This window comes from Panthera leo, chromosome D2 (assembly GCF_018350215.1).
Source record: "Panthera leo isolate Ple1 chromosome D2, P.leo_Ple1_pat1.1, whole genome shotgun sequence".
Taxonomy (NCBI): Eukaryota; Metazoa; Chordata; class Mammalia; order Carnivora; family Felidae; genus Panthera; species Panthera leo.
The window spans coordinates 39,262,184-39,277,094 of record NC_056689.1 but is presented as its reverse complement, the minus strand read 5'-3'; the positions used below and the strand labels follow the sequence as shown (position 1 = coordinate 39,277,094).

Sequence of the window (14,911 nt, the reverse complement as noted above, 5' to 3'; positions counted from 1 at the left end):
AACCGGGAGCAGGACCAGGGACCGCACGCGGGCTGCTGCAAGCCTCAAACACGGACGCAGTCTCTCCTTGACCAGACTTAGGCTCTTCCGAGCCCTCCGCTCAGCCAGGCCCGGCCTGGGGCTTCCATCTCCGTCCAGTTTTAGCAAGAATCCCGCTGGGTCCGTCTGGCCAGAATCCCCTGCCCTCCGTGTCTGACCAGTTCCTCCTCTTCCAATAACCCTCAGGTAACAGCTGACCCCCTAGCCGGCCTTCAGCAGAATCCTGAGGTCTGTTAGCACACCCCTAAGGCAGAAGTCCTTCTGTCTGCTGCAAGTCCTACATCAAGTCTGCTTTACTGTCTTAAAGTGTCAGAATAATCATTTCTTTAATATCATGGAGCTCCAAATCTTCCTGGTCCCCAAACGGGGAAACCACTCGGTCTGGGGCTGGGGCGGGCCTCCCCCACCAAGCTCCAGGGACAGACCCGTCTGCCTGGCCTAGGGGTAAAGGCCTAAAATAAGACAGCCAATCTGCAGGCTGGTTAGACGTTAGGGAGGTCTCTTCACAGCAACGGTCACTCAGTGGGCAACCAGAGCCTCTCCTCGGAGCAGTTGGCAGCGGCCGGCAGGCCCCAATCTGAAGCTGAGCCGGCTCTTTTCCTTATGGCCAACTTTCAGAGAAGCCCAGGTTTCCTCAGTCGCCCCGACGGGCTTCTGAAGCTTGAAGCACAACACCCTGCCTTGGGACCATGCATCCTGGCGCATGCTGTGGCCCTCGGGCCTCTCAGGCTTACCACTTGCCACTCAGACCTCGGGATGCAGAGGAAAGAGATTCAGAGGACACTCAGTTGATTCCAGCTGCTGCTAAGGACTCTCTCCTGGGTGTCACCACTAGGAATTCCTCAAAGCCTCTTTTTTTTTTTTCAAAGCTCTCTGGGCCCTGCAGAGTAGCTTGGCACAGACACCAGCAGCGGGGACCCACAATCAGGGAAAACCCAAAGAGGTCACCAAACCTCTCTCCTCAGGCTCGAGCCCTGCCCGGTCCCTGTCCTGGTCCACCTCTCCCCCAACCCACAGCCCCGCGGGAAAGCCCAGCCTCAGCTCTGCCAAATTCCAGGAAACACAGTCTCAGGCAGCAACAGGAGCTCACCTCTTACCCAGGATCCCGGGGGCCACTGTAGAACCAACTGCCATGACTCTTGCCACACAGCACAGGCTGACAGACCCCCAGGGAGAGAGGAGCCAGTCCCTCCAGTTACCTAGCCGATGGACGCCAGGATTCTAAGCCTTCCCTCTGGCTGCTCAGCAAGGGAAGCAGAACAGACAGACCTCAAGAAGTGAAGAGTTTAATCCCAGCCTGCCCAGGCCCACTGAAGCTCAGCTTACCAGGCCTCCAAGAGAAAAACCACAGCACAGCAGAGCCTGGCCCAGCCCCACCCAACCCCACCAAGCCCAAGAGCAGAGGAAGTGGGGTTCCCAGAACCAGCTGCTGGTGAACACCCTGCTGAGCCCCAAACCAGAGTGTCAGGCCTAACATTGTGCTTCCCGGACCTGAAGTGTGCACTTGAGTTTTATAGTAACCCCATGAGAGACAGGAAGGGCAGATTCCTCCCTCATTACGGATGAGAACATCAAGTCCAGGAGGAGGAACAAAGAAAACAAAATCAAAGACGTGTCTACAGGGTCACTCGGCTACAAAGCAGATACAACCCGAAAGCTGGCCTCCCCACTGTCCACCCTACAGGCCGGACAAGGTTATTCGTCTTAATGCTTAACTGGCAGAGGCTCTGAACACTTCCCACCAACCAGGGCCTGTGCTGTTCCCACACAGGCACCTGCCCTTGTCTGAGCCAGAAAACATGCCGTGAGGGAGAAAATGGACACAGAGACAAGTATGAGTATCCCACACAGATTCATGGAGGACACCGCTATAATGGAAGAGAAGACAAACCAGTTGCCATTCACCTGGACCGAAGATTCACAGAGCGCGGGTCTACGCAGTACCCTGGGAACTATGACGGCCAGCCAGGAGCAAGCCCGCTGTGGTAACCCACCATGACCTCTCCCTCTTTCCAGAGGTGGGAAAGCAGAGGCTCTGGAAAAGGAGGAAACAGGACGAAGGATAGTAAGTTAACCCAATGCAGAAGAACCTGAGGTCTCAGGCCTCCACCGGTGTTTCCTGGCCCTGCTGGAAGTCACCAAAGAACAAGCAGGTGACAAAGCACAAAAGCAAGTTCCACAGTGTGGTGGGCTCTTTAACATCCTGCAAGGGCGACTTGAGTGGAAAACTGCAGGGAACAGAGGGGTTCGGCCCCCTTCAACAGGCCAGAGAATCACCCCAGCCCCACACCCAATCAAGCTTTTCTCCATGGGATTCTGTCCCTTAGTAACTCACTACCTTTCCTTTCCCCACACCCGCAGGCCTACAAGCTCAGCCCCAGAGTCTCAGAAATGGAAGAGGAAGGTGAAGACCTAGAGGGGTGCCTCTACCTGCTCCTGTTTCTAGAAAAGGTGGTTGACCCTACTAGCCACATACAGGTAAAGCATGGGGAAGGCCAAGAACTCCATGGGCTGAACTCCAAGGGCTGGAGCAGGAGCCAACTTTCCGTCGCATAGACATTAACATCCCTCTTCAAAGGCCACTAGGACTGAGCAGCAGAAAACAAGGCTCATTAACCCAGGTCACAGTCCCTAGTACTGGGCTAGGAGCTGAATATATGCTTAGTAGAAATCATCCATGGCCTGGAACTCACTAGTCCTTGGGCCCATGAATGAATAAATGAAAACCCAAGGAACCCAAGTCACTCGCGCGGGATCAGACCAGCAGGCTGCCTCTGCAGACTACCTGTTCCCACCCTAACATGCTTTCTTGTTCACCCTACCTCTGCCCTTCAAATGTGGCACTTCGATTCATCTTTAGCCTAAACAGTGCTCCTTTAATTCACGATCACTGTTTCTGGTGACACTCAGACCCAGGCCTTGGGAAGAAATCACAGAGGGCACCACGGTAGGCAGATGGTAAGCATTTAGTGCCACTCACCAAATGTTCCCAATCCCCTTCGCCACCCCACCTTGTAGGTGTAAGTAGGCCCACGTGGCTGCTTCGGCCAGTGAAACGCCGCTTCCGGGTGGAAGCTTTAAAGAGCCAGGGTGAGACTGGTCATGAGCTCTGTCCCCCTGTCCAAGGGACCAGGAATGTTCCAATTAATCAGCATGGGTTCCACAGTGAGAACAACAGAAAGCAGATTTGGGACGGATGCGGTGCGAGCAATAAATAAACCTCTGCTGCTTTAAGCCTCTGAGATTTGGGGACTTGTTACCACAGCAAACCCTGATCTATCTAGACAGATAGAGGCCGTGACTCACGCCCCAATCTTCTCTGCATGGCAGTGCTGGTCGTCCCATTCGCTGGCCCAAGGGAGGCTGAAGCTACTTCACCCATCACTCAACAGGGGTTCCGGGGTGCCTATTACGTGCCCGGACCGATGAGATGCTTTCAGAAGCAGGGGATAAAAGGGCCGCTGCATTGAAGGACCTAGTAGCTCCACTACGGGCCAGGCTTGTGCAGTGTACTAACCAACTTTCTTACGAAGGCACGGTCTACATTAGAAATGAGAAAACCTGCTCACACTGAGACTTTAGGCGAGTAGTCTGTGACCTCTCCAGAACAGTTTCCTCATCTGTCATATGGGGCGTATAACATTATCTATCCTACTGTGTCGTGTCAAGGGTTAAATGAGTTCAAGCAAGTGAAGTGTTCAGGAAAGAGCTTGGCGTCTGTGTCCACCAAGAGTAAGTCTCAGTAAACGCACTGTTACTACACTCTTAAACCGTGCACGGAATTGCTTGCAAACTTGTCCGGAACTTTCACTAGGTTTTACATCCAGCACAGGATGCCCAGGACTGGCACAATGGCACTCTGTAGGCAAGGCCAAATAGAAAATAAGTCCAATCTCTGAGCACATGGTGACCCAAGTGAGGCCTTAGATAATGTTTCTGGAAGCCCAGAACTCCCTGGCTTCCACTATCACCATGATTTGCAGGGCAGAGTCCCCTCCCCTCCAACACAGGGCATGAGCTTTGTCCTTCCCATCCTCAAAGATGGGGAGGGAGGCACCCTCACCTGTCCTCAGAGATGAGCACAGCTACCCAGTTGGTAAAGGAGGGAACTTCCCTGGGCAGCCCACCCTCTGCAGCCCCCTCCCCTCCATGCCTTTTCTTCCTGAAGGAGCCACCTCCAGAAGCACCAGTGGGCTTGCACTCCCGCTTGCCTGAATAATAATGCTGCCTAAGGGGAGACCAAGTGCAAATCAATAAAACACCACTGAGCACCGACCACCTATGTCCAGGCTGGGCTGTAAGACCACACAGGGCCTACGGTCTCTCAGGGAGTTGTGAGCCTGGGACAGTGCCTGCAAACAGCACCTGGCACATCTGGCACCCCACAGACTCTCCATCATGCTTTGTTAAATGACCTGAAAGTCACATTTGATGGTCCAAGCAGAGCAGTTCAAAGATGTGGGGATGGAGAGAGCAAGAAATTCTCCAGCTGAAGGTGGGAACAAAGCGCGATGCAGCAGGAGAGGAGGGGAAAATCCCTCTGTGGTGGCCTGTCTCCCAGACCCTAGGGATCATCGGACTGGGACAAAGTTTGGAGACAGCTGAGAGAGGAGCTGGAAGGGTATATGGGGCCAAGATGGAAGAGTATGTGCCGCATTCTGAGGGTCCCAGGAGGATCTCTGGAAGGAAGGAAGGGTGCCTCTGCCAACCACTGGGCTAGTTGAATGTAGAAAGGATAAAGGGGTGCTGGGTGGGCTCTGGTGGCCTAGACCCCAGGTTTCCCTTCACAAATAGGGAAGGGTGGCCCAAGCACTCAGCAGACACTAACTTCCCCTTCTTTGAGGTCAAAGGGTAGTTGGAAGGCTACTTTTGAGGCTTTGGCAGGCAGCTACACCCACTCCTATCAGTCCCAGCCACCCCCATCCGGGAAGGAAGACCTCTACGGAGCAGATCACTGGAGTGAGCACACCAGCAGAGGCTCCACTGTAACGCCCTGCACTTGTGTCTCAGCATGACTTGATGCCCCCCAGACACCAGCACCCCGGGACAGCCGCTCAGCTTGTACACACACACAGCCGCACTCATCGCCGCTGGCAGCCAGAGGCCACTGCCAGTACTGGGGCCATCGCCTTCCCCCTGACTCCCCACAGCAGGGAGCGCTTCTAGCAGACCAACTTCACACGTGTGCCGGAGGTTCCCCTCCCAACACACACACACACACACACACACACACACACACACACACTTCCTACCCAGCCGCATAATCACCCCTACACACACATACACACTTTCCACCCACCCGCACCACCACCCCTCCCCAGCAGGAGGAGCGGCGCGAGACCAGCCAACTCCACCGAAGCTCCAGTTAGGTCAGGAGTTCGGCTCTGCTCCCAAGCACAACCTCCAACGACGAACGCGGAGAAGCTGGGTCACCACCTACTCAAACTCGGGCCGCCCCAAACCCGTGCAGGGCAGAGTGAGGCGCACCGCCCGGGTGAGCGACTCGGTACACACCCACCGCGGGGCAGGGGAGGGGACGGCCCTCCTGGGTCTGCACCCATCCTCTACCCTCGGCCCGAGCCGAAGGGAGTGCCCCTCCCTGGGTTCGTTACAGGGGACCGGAGGCAGAGCCCCTAAAGGCGGCGGTCCAGCCCCCCTCTCCCCGAGCTCTGCCACCCCCGCGCGACTCCGGCGCGCACCCGTCCGGGAACGCGGACAGGGCGAGGGCTATTGAAGCCCCAGCGCCAGGCTGGTCGCCCGCTGAGGCTCTCACTCCGCCCGGCGCGGGAGTTCGGTTTAGCGGGGTCCGGGCCAAGGCCTCCAGCCCCTCGCGGGCGATCTGGGCAGACAAAGCCAGCGCCGCCCGTGGGGCCGCCTCCGGGACAAGGGCGAGGAAGCCGGAGGGGCCGACCCCGAACCTGGGGATCAGTCCTAGTCCCCAGAGGGCCCTCGGGGGGCGGGAGGGGGGGGGGGTCGGCCTCAGACAATGAGCGGGGCAGGGCCCGACGCTCTAGCGGGGGGGGGGGGCTCCGCGCTCCACTCACCCGGGCGCGGCAGCGGCGGCGGCGGCGGCGGCGGCGGTGGCGGCAGCGGCGGCGGCGGCGGCGGCGGCGGCAGGGGCAGCGGCTCGGCCGGGCTCGGCCGAGGAAGTTAGAGCAAGTTCGGAGGCGCGGGGTGGGAGGGCGCGACTCGGGCCGTCCGAGCGATGGGGGCGGGGCGCGGAGGGGCGGGGCCGGGGGCGCGGCGCCGGGCGGCAGCAGAGAAAAAAGCGCCGCTTCCCTGCGCGGTGCAGTGCCGCCCGCGCTCCTCGGGCCCGCCCCGGCTCCGCCCCGGCCCCCGGAGGGCCCCGCCCCCTGCCCCTCCCCACCCGGCCCCCGCTTGCCCTTCCCCCAGGCCGCCCGGCCTTTCCGCCCGCGCTGCCCGAGCGGCGGTGGGGCCTGGTCACCCGACTTCCCCATTGTCCCATTTTGGGGCCACCGCGAGCGCCCCACCAAGGTGTGCTGCGTCGGCGCCCCCTGCCTTACCTCCTACTGGGCTGGCCCTGAGCTCGGGAGAAACCCGCGTGGTGGGGGCCGAGGGGAAGCAACATCTCTCAAGGGGGGTAGGGGGGTGACCGGGTAGGGGTGAGCGCAGGATTAAGAAAAATGGCCGTATTGAAAATAGGCGGGGCCCCTGGCTGGCTCAGTCCGCAGAGCATGCGACTCTTGATCTTGGGGTCGTGACTTCAAGCCCCACGTTATGCATAGAGCTTACTTAAAAGAAAAAGAAAATAGGAGGCGCTCCTGCCTGGCTTCGGAGACTGCAGGGGGCGGGGAACTTGAAGAGAAGGGTAGTAAGTTAACATTTTGCATTTTTTTGCACACTGGGCAGCAAAGACCTGCTCCTTCTAGTCTTGGTGCTAAAAATACCAAGCTTTCTTTGGACCGCTTGCTGAGATTTGTTACTAAGTTCTGTCCCGGGGAGATGGCTGAGAGCAGCCTTGAGGAAGGAGGCCGACTCCAGGGATGAATTACAGGGGGGTGGTACTAGAAAGGCTGCCCTCCATGGTCTCCTCCCACCTCTCTGAAATGAGGCACAGGCACGCTAGTGATTCTTAAAGTCATCCAAATGGAAGAGGGCTAGGTGGGCAACAGGAAAGTCACATCTCTCAAAACTGGGCCAGGGAACTAGGTAAACCACATTTTAGTACAAGCAAATCAACAGGTTGAGTCCTATTTAAGGAGGAGATCTTGCAACGGAGATGGTTCAGTCCATTCCAGGTTTTTTTATCAAAGGGGAGACAAGCCTGCTTGTGACATCCCAGGAAGCTCAGGGACATCTTTGGGGAATCTGTCCATTCAGTCACCTTTAAGCAGATAGTGAGTGCCTAATCGAGTACCTGTGCAGGCCCTATTTTGATGCTGAGGATACAGCAGTAAAGAGACAGCTGAGGCCTCCTGCTCCATAAAGTTTACTTTTAGTGGGAAAGACAATTGCAAGTTGAGATAAATGCTGAAACAAAAGCAAGGAGCTGGGATAGAGAATAAGAGTAACTTTGTGTCCTTGAGGAAGAGTTGTTGAAGTCAAATGAGTGAGGGGACAGCCTGGGGAAAAGCCAGGCTGACACATTCCAGGTTGAGAGCAGTATGTACTGAGGCCCTGAAAAAGGTAAACTGTGGACAAAAGTAAGCTCTGGACATGTGAAGGAACTGAAAGAAAACCATGTGGCCAGAATAGCAAGCCTGGGAAGGAGGATTTCCTATTTGCTATTCTGGCCATATGGTTTTCTTTCTCCCCCAAGTCGGGAGGTGGGCAGGGCATGTGAGGCTGTGTCTAGGGATGGAGGCCTTTTATTAAACCATTGAAGGGTTTTATGCGGAAGACTAACACGGTCTGATTTACAGCTGCATGAAGAATACATTGGGTGGGTGGCAGGCAGAAATAAAAGTGCGGAGACAATGAGACTGTTGTGGCAGCCCAGGCCAAAGATAATGGTGGTTTGGACCGAATTGTGGCCACCCTAAGATGAGTAGTTGAGAGAAGCTATTTTGGACGTGGACTCAACAGGATACGTTGGTAGGACTGATGGGGGCCGGGGGCAGGGGAGGAAAGGGAGAAACCAAAGATGACTTTTAAGTTTATGGCTGGAGTAAGCCAGTGGACAGTGTCTCATTGATTGGAGGTAGCCTGAAGGAAAGGACTACGGCTCAGGGAGAAGCATCAAGAATTCTGTTTTAGCCGTGCTGGGTTTGAGATGCTGGTCAGAGATCAATTCACTGGTCAAGTCATTCGGAGGGAGGCCTGGGCCGGAGGTGGGGTTTGGGAGGCATCATCTTAAAGTCGATAAAGGCTGTGGGATCTGAGGAAGTCACCTAGAGTGAACAGGTAGTTGCAGAAGAGAGGGTTCAAGAGGCACCCAGAAGAGTCGAAAGAGCCAGAGCAGGAAAGAAGACAAAGAGAGGCTGAGGAGGCCAGAGGAGAACCAGGAGACTGCTACAGCCCAGAGACGAAGAAAGGAAAGAGTTTCTAGAACAGACTGGTCAGCTATGTTAGACGCTACTTGGAACTCAGATAAGATGAGGACAGGGAAGGATCCATTGACTCTGGCAACACAAAGGTTATTGGTAAATGTGATAAGGAGAGTGTTCATGGAAAGGTGGGATGGGAGCCAAACCACTGTCATGTTTGGGCAGCTTGTCTAACAGGGAACAAGAGACCTGGGAGGGGTCTCGAAACGGGTGTGGAATCACAGGAGGCTTTGGCAGAGATTGCTAGGTGACCCTAAGAGCCATTCTCCCCCTGGCTACCTGGCTCCCCAGAATAAAAGCAAGTTTCTCAGACTCCTTTGCAGCTAGGTATGGTCCCATGACTTAGTTCCGGCCCACGGTCAGTGAGTGGAGGCATCCCTATGCAACACCTGAGAACCGGCTTTAAAAGGAAGTCGTGCTCCCTCCTCAGCCCTTGTTCTTTCCTGCTCAGTGGAATATCTAAATATCCCGCTGGAGCTCAAGGAACCATGCCAGACTTTGGAGTGGAAGGCACGTGTCAAGGATGTTAGTGCAACAAGATAGAATAAATCTGGGTTCCTCATGTTTATGGAGCCACCCTACTTTCTCTGGAATACCTGCCTCTTGACTTTGTCTATCAAAGAAAGAAATTTCTGTCCTGCTTAATCCTGTGTTTCCGGATGCTTGTAGCCATGTCTGGTTTTAACTTTTATTAGAATACAGAGGGTTTTGTTGAAATGTAGAAGTTACCAGAGCACATTTACAGAGGGATAAGAGTGATCCAGGACAGAAGGCAGGCGCAAGGATTCTGAAGAAAGGGAGATGGGATATGGGCACTGATGGAGAGGACACCCCTGATGGAGGGATACCTCCCCCATTATTGAGTGGGGGCTGGAGGCAGAGATGTTTCCAGTAAAGTTGGCATTGGAAAGATAGTCATTCACACTGATGATACCTGCCGAGTTCTGGACGTGAAGGAGGCGTGAGCTTAGAACGAGGAGGAAGGGAAGGGCAAAGCTACCATTATGTACCACGAACTAAATGGTGGGGGTCCTGCCAGCCCAAGTAGCCTCCGGGAGACTGCTCTCTTGTGGACCAGTTGGCCACGCTGCAGCAGGGTATGAAGAGGGTGAAGGACATGTCCACAGAGCCACCGTGGCCTCCACCACCCCCCACTGGGCCTCGCTTGACAGTTATGTATGCCATTCCCAGCTGCCACGTGAGACCCACCAAGCTTTACCTGACCCATTTTTTTAGCAATATGGGTAGCTTCAGCGCATCAGGGATACTCAAAGCAGAGCAGGCCCATTTTATCGTCCTTTTTTAAAAAATAAAAAGAAGGGACACTTGGGTGGTTCAGTCGGTTGAACGTCTGACTTCAGCTCAGGTCTTGATCTCACGGTTCATGAGTTCGAGCCCCTCATCGGACTTTCTGCTGTCAGCACAGAGCCCGCTTCGGATCCTATGCCCCCTCTCTCTCTGCCCCTCCCCCACTTGCATTCTGCCGCCCAAAAATAAACATTTTTAAAAAGTCTTTTAAAAAACAAAACAAAATAAAAAATAAAGAGATGGACAGCCCCAACTCGTAAAAGGACTGGCTGTATTGTAGCCAGTGACTTCGTTTCCAGGCCAATCCCTGCAGCTGTAATTACCAAGTATACAGCTGAATTATAGTGCAGACTGCAAGCCTGGGGTATGGATTATGGGAACAAAAACCAGTACGGGGCGAAGGGGGTGGTTAGAAAAAGAAGCTGAGAGTTTCTTCCCCTTTTCCTGGAGCTGTAGTTGGCTGTAAGTAAAATTTTCAATGGCAGAGCGTGGTCTCTATTGTCCTCTGATGTCTTCCTTACCCTTCTGTTTGGTCCAGTTCCGATTTCGATCCCAGTGCTGCGTTTGCTCATCCTGGGCTCCACGCTGCCATACCTCTGTGTACGGGCCAAAGGGTGGGTAATAGGGAGGAAGGAGCTCGAATAGAAGAGGGACTTGGTGGGGCATCTGGATGGCTCAGTTGGTTAAAGGTCTGGCTTTGGCTCAGGTGATGAGCCACGGTTTGTTGGTTTGAGCCCCATGTCAGGCTCTGAGCTGACAGCCTGGAGCCTGCTTCAGATTCTGTGTCTTCCTCTCTCTCTCTGCCCCTCCCCTACGTAAGCTCACTTTCACGCTCTCACTCTCTCTCTCTCTCAAAAATAAACATTTAAACATTTTTTTAAACTTTAAAAAAAGAAGGGCTTGGTGTTTGAGCTCTCCCTATTCTCAGCCTCTTGATGTTGAGCAAAATGCATCTCCAAACCTTAGATGTCTTTTTTGTAAAGTCAAGAGAATGGTAAAACCCACCTCATGAGCTTATAGTAAGAATCAAGTGAAATAATGTTTATAAAACATCTGTAGGCTGTAAGGAACTCTGTTAGCTGAAAATGATGTGTTATTAAGGCCAGACTACTGAGAATCTTCACGTTAGCATGTTTTTGATGGAAAGAAGAAAATCCCACTCGAACTAGCTTAGGCCTAAAGAGGAGAGATTACTGGAAGGATACTCAGGTCGCTCACAGAATCAAAAACAGAACTTGAAACCAGAGTGACTCTGGAAACTGGAGGCTGATCCTGTGGGTTGTGCAGACCGGGAGCCCCTCCAACCCAGTCTGTTTCTCCTAGTGCTCGGTTTACATATCTCCAACACGACTCTACACCTAGAGGTTGGTATGAACTAATCCCAAGAAACTTTAACTAGTCCAGTTCTGGTCATATGCCCACTCCTGGACCCATCAGTGTAGTGAAGGAGGGAAGATTCCATACTTGGACCAGGTCTGGGTCAAATGCACACCCCTGTGGTCCGTGAAGCAACATCTACAGGCCAAAGAAAAGATGGTGTGTGTGAGACGTACCTCACACAATGCCTGATGGAGTTTTGTATGGCTGGTATTCCTTAGGTCATAAGCAGTCCCCCCAGGTTTTACGCAGAATAGTAACATTGTTATATGAGTTTTAGGAGCGTCCCTCCGAAGGTAGGTGTTGGAAGAATGCATTGGAGAGAGCAAGATTGGAGCAAAGAACAGACAGGAAGGACACTGTTACAGTGGTTCAGGAAGTTGACGATGTGGTAATGGGAAGAGGTGACCAGGTTGAAAGTACATGCAGGAGGTAGAACTGAGGGGTGACTGAATGGGAAGATGAGAAACAGACATCGTCTTCTGGCTTCATAGATAGGCATGCTGTTCACTGAGAAGGAATCTGGGTGACCCATGCGTGTGTGTGGTGACAGGTGACGACCTGGACGTCTTCCCTTGAAGTGTCCCAGGACAGAGGCAAGAGGTCCAATTTGCTGTTTAGGGTTTAGGAGAGACATCTAAGCAGAAGCTATAAATGTGGGCACTGTTTTGGGGTGTTTTTTAACACTTTTTTAATCATTTATTTATTTTGAATGAGAGAGAGCACACAAGCAGGAGAGGGGCAGAGAGAGAGAATCCCAAGCAGGCTTTGTGCCGTTAGTACAGAGCCCGATGCAGGGCTTGAAATCACGAACCACGGCTGATCTTATGACATGGGTCATGAGATCACGACCTGAGCTAAAAACCAAGAGCAAGACGCTCAACTGACTGAGCCACCCAGGCACCCCTTGGGCACTGTTTTAATTAGAGCCTGTGTTCAGCTCCTGTAGCAGCAACCCAATTACATTGCTTTAACTGAGTGGGTTTTGTTGATGTTTGGTGCTGTACTTGTTGAAAAACGTAATGAAAAGTCTAAAGGTAAGCAGGGCGAGGCCGTTCAGAGTTCCACAGTGCCTTCAGGTCCCAGGTCCTCTCTGTAGGTCTGCTCTAGCTCGCCTTCCTGAGGAAGCCATCATCCGCAGCTTGTGGTCACACATTGGCTGTTCCAGCTCTACTCCCCACATGCATTCCAGACAGGCAGAAGTTACAGCACCTTGTTAGAAAAGCAAAACTTTCCCAGAAATCCCCACAGACCCCTGCTGATGTGATGGCTCCTTGACCGAGTCTGGTCACGTGGCAAGCCTTAGCTCCAAGGGAGGCGGAGAAATGTAATTTTTAAAAATTAAGTTCCCAAGCCTGTTTGAAAGAAAGGAGAGGAGAATGTGTAGTGACAAAGCAGCACATGGATGGTGGCTAAAACCATGGCGGTAGAGGAAATTATCCTGGGACTGGGAGATGAGAAGGGAAAGGACCAAGGCAGAATCCCCACGAACACAAACTTGGAAGAGATTAAGAGGAAGAGGACAGGGATCAAGGAGACTGAAAGAGCGGCCGGTGGGGTAAGAGCAGTGTCAGAAGGGTGGTGTGTGTATGGGGCGCCTGGGTGGCTCAGTCGGTTAAGTGCCAGACTTCAGCTCAGGTCATGATCTCACCGTCCCAGAGTGTGAGCCCCGCATCCAGCTCTGTGCCGACAGCTCTGAGCCTGGAGCCTGCTTCGGGTTCTGTGTCTCCCTCTCTCTCTGCCCCTCCCCTGCTTGCACTCTGTCTGTCTGTTTCTCTCAAAAATAAATAAACATTAAAAAATTTAAAAAAAAAACAAGAAGGGGTGGTGTGTGGAAGTCAAGGGAAACGAATGTTTCAGGAAGGAAGGAGGGATCCCCAGTTTCGAGTGGTTGGCCTGTCACCCAATGCCTGCTGTGTTGGTTCCAGAACAATCTATTTTAAAGAATCTGCAAACTTCCAAGGGCCTCTTGCTTCTATTTGCATCTGCAGCCTCAGCCATGGGCCCCCTGCCCTCCGATTGTGTCTCCTACAAGACTGTAGGGATTTGTGGTAGGAACTCACGTGTGAACATGAGGGTCTGACTTGTGTGGTGGAACACACTTTAATGATTGAGGCTGAGGCCATGTTATCTGTGCTGGTGATTGGCTTTCTCACCTCGTTCATCCCATCCATAAACTGAGGGTAGGAGAGAGGGGAAGGTTGTTCAGTAGATGACCTCCCAGTGCCCTTCCAGCCCTGCCTGTGTGCCACCCATACTGTAATTACTTCAGATGGGAGAAGATAATTTTGCCAAAGAGGAAGTCCCCAGATGTGGCCAGATGAGACATCGGTGGGGGGAGGGGGGGGGAACAGATCCGAGAGGTTACGACAAGGACCCGTAAGACTGCCTTGGCTCAACCCGCAGCTCTGTCCCTGAAAGCATGGAAATAAGGGATAGACACAAGTGAAAGTCACCTGACGGTGTAGAAGCGTTCCTTCTGGAATAATCTCACGTGAACTGGTCTTCATGAAGGTGCGCATTTATAAAACGAATGTGCAAAGTAGTCTCAGGGAGTCACTTCAGCCCGTGAGTGGTCGAACCAGAACCATTGGCTTTATGTCCAATCTTCCACCCAAGACTGTGCCCCTGGAGAGTCATAAACATGGGGATTTGGGGGGGGGGGGCTGTGCTCAGGCCCTGTCCACCCCGCTCCCCACAGAGGACAGGGAGAGAGAGGCACCCACACACACACACCTTCAGCAAAGCAGAGCATAGGTGGATGCAGCAGGCATCATGGGTGCCTCTCCTGGTCCGTCTCACAGCCCTGGTGAGTTTCTGCTGGTCCCATGGGAGACCCTTGCTGTCCCTGGGGAGTTTTGCTGGGCAGCTCCTGCTATGTGCGTACACTGCCATCTAGGGGCAGCCAGCTGAACTCAGCTTACCAAGCCACGGCTGAGTGTGCGTGTGTTGGGGGAGGAAAGGAGGGCTTTTCGGTTTGTGATGTCACCTTCCTCCCTGGAGCTTTCGTTCTCTTAGCTCTCCAATTTACCCACCCAGGAAAGACCATGAATTGCACTATTGCACACCCAACTCCTTGGAGTATCCTGATCTCCCCGCCCTGTAAGTGTTGCCGCTCTCCCCAGACTCTGCGCTAAGCTCCGCCCCCCCCCCCCCTTACCTCCCCAGGCTCTGTGAGGTCCTAGCCACTCCTGTGTCTTTAGACATCTTCTGTGCACTGGCCACACTTCATGTTTCTCATCAGTCTTGCTCTCTCTCCTGATCTCCCACAGCAATCTAGAATGAAAATCTGATCCTGTCAGCTCTCTCCCCTAAACCATGAGAGGTTCTTTTCACTGAATGTTCTACAGAGGCTGGCCAGCTCTGGTCACTGACCAGACCACATCTCAGACCACAGGCCAACCTCACGCTCATTGACCAGCCTGCCACCTCTAGTATAATGGTGGCCACACAGGCCACCCTTCAGGATCAGGTGTTGAAATCTGAGAGCTCAGGAAGGAATTGCCCCTGGCACAAGGAAGCTGCCTCACGCAGGGATCTAGGACCCAAGGCTCTCCAAAGTCCCCTTGCCTCATTTCCGGACAACTGATGAGTGACTCCAGCCCCTGCCTCCCCATGGGGTCCGTTGAGGCCTCCCTTGGAATGGCCGCACAGTTCGTTTACTCCCGGCACCCCATCCT

The 14,911-nt window shown here is 53.7% G+C and overlaps 1 protein-coding gene across 3 annotated transcripts in view; it reads right to left on the bottom strand.

The window, feature by feature from the left end:
* Positions 1-6,105, bottom strand: part of TSPAN14 (tetraspanin 14) — a 56,101-nt gene extending 49,996 nt beyond the window's left edge. The window contains exon 1 of one of the 3 annotated variants that reach the window (XM_042909161.1): positions 6,084-6,105. The gene's annotated coding sequence lies outside the window, so the exon portion shown is untranslated. Of the gene's footprint in view, positions 1-1,129; positions 5,257-6,083 lie in introns of those variants that run through there. The other 2 variants (XM_042909157.1, XM_042909158.1) reach the window with 2 other exon arrangements.
* Positions 6,106-14,911: the final 8,806 nt, after the last annotated feature.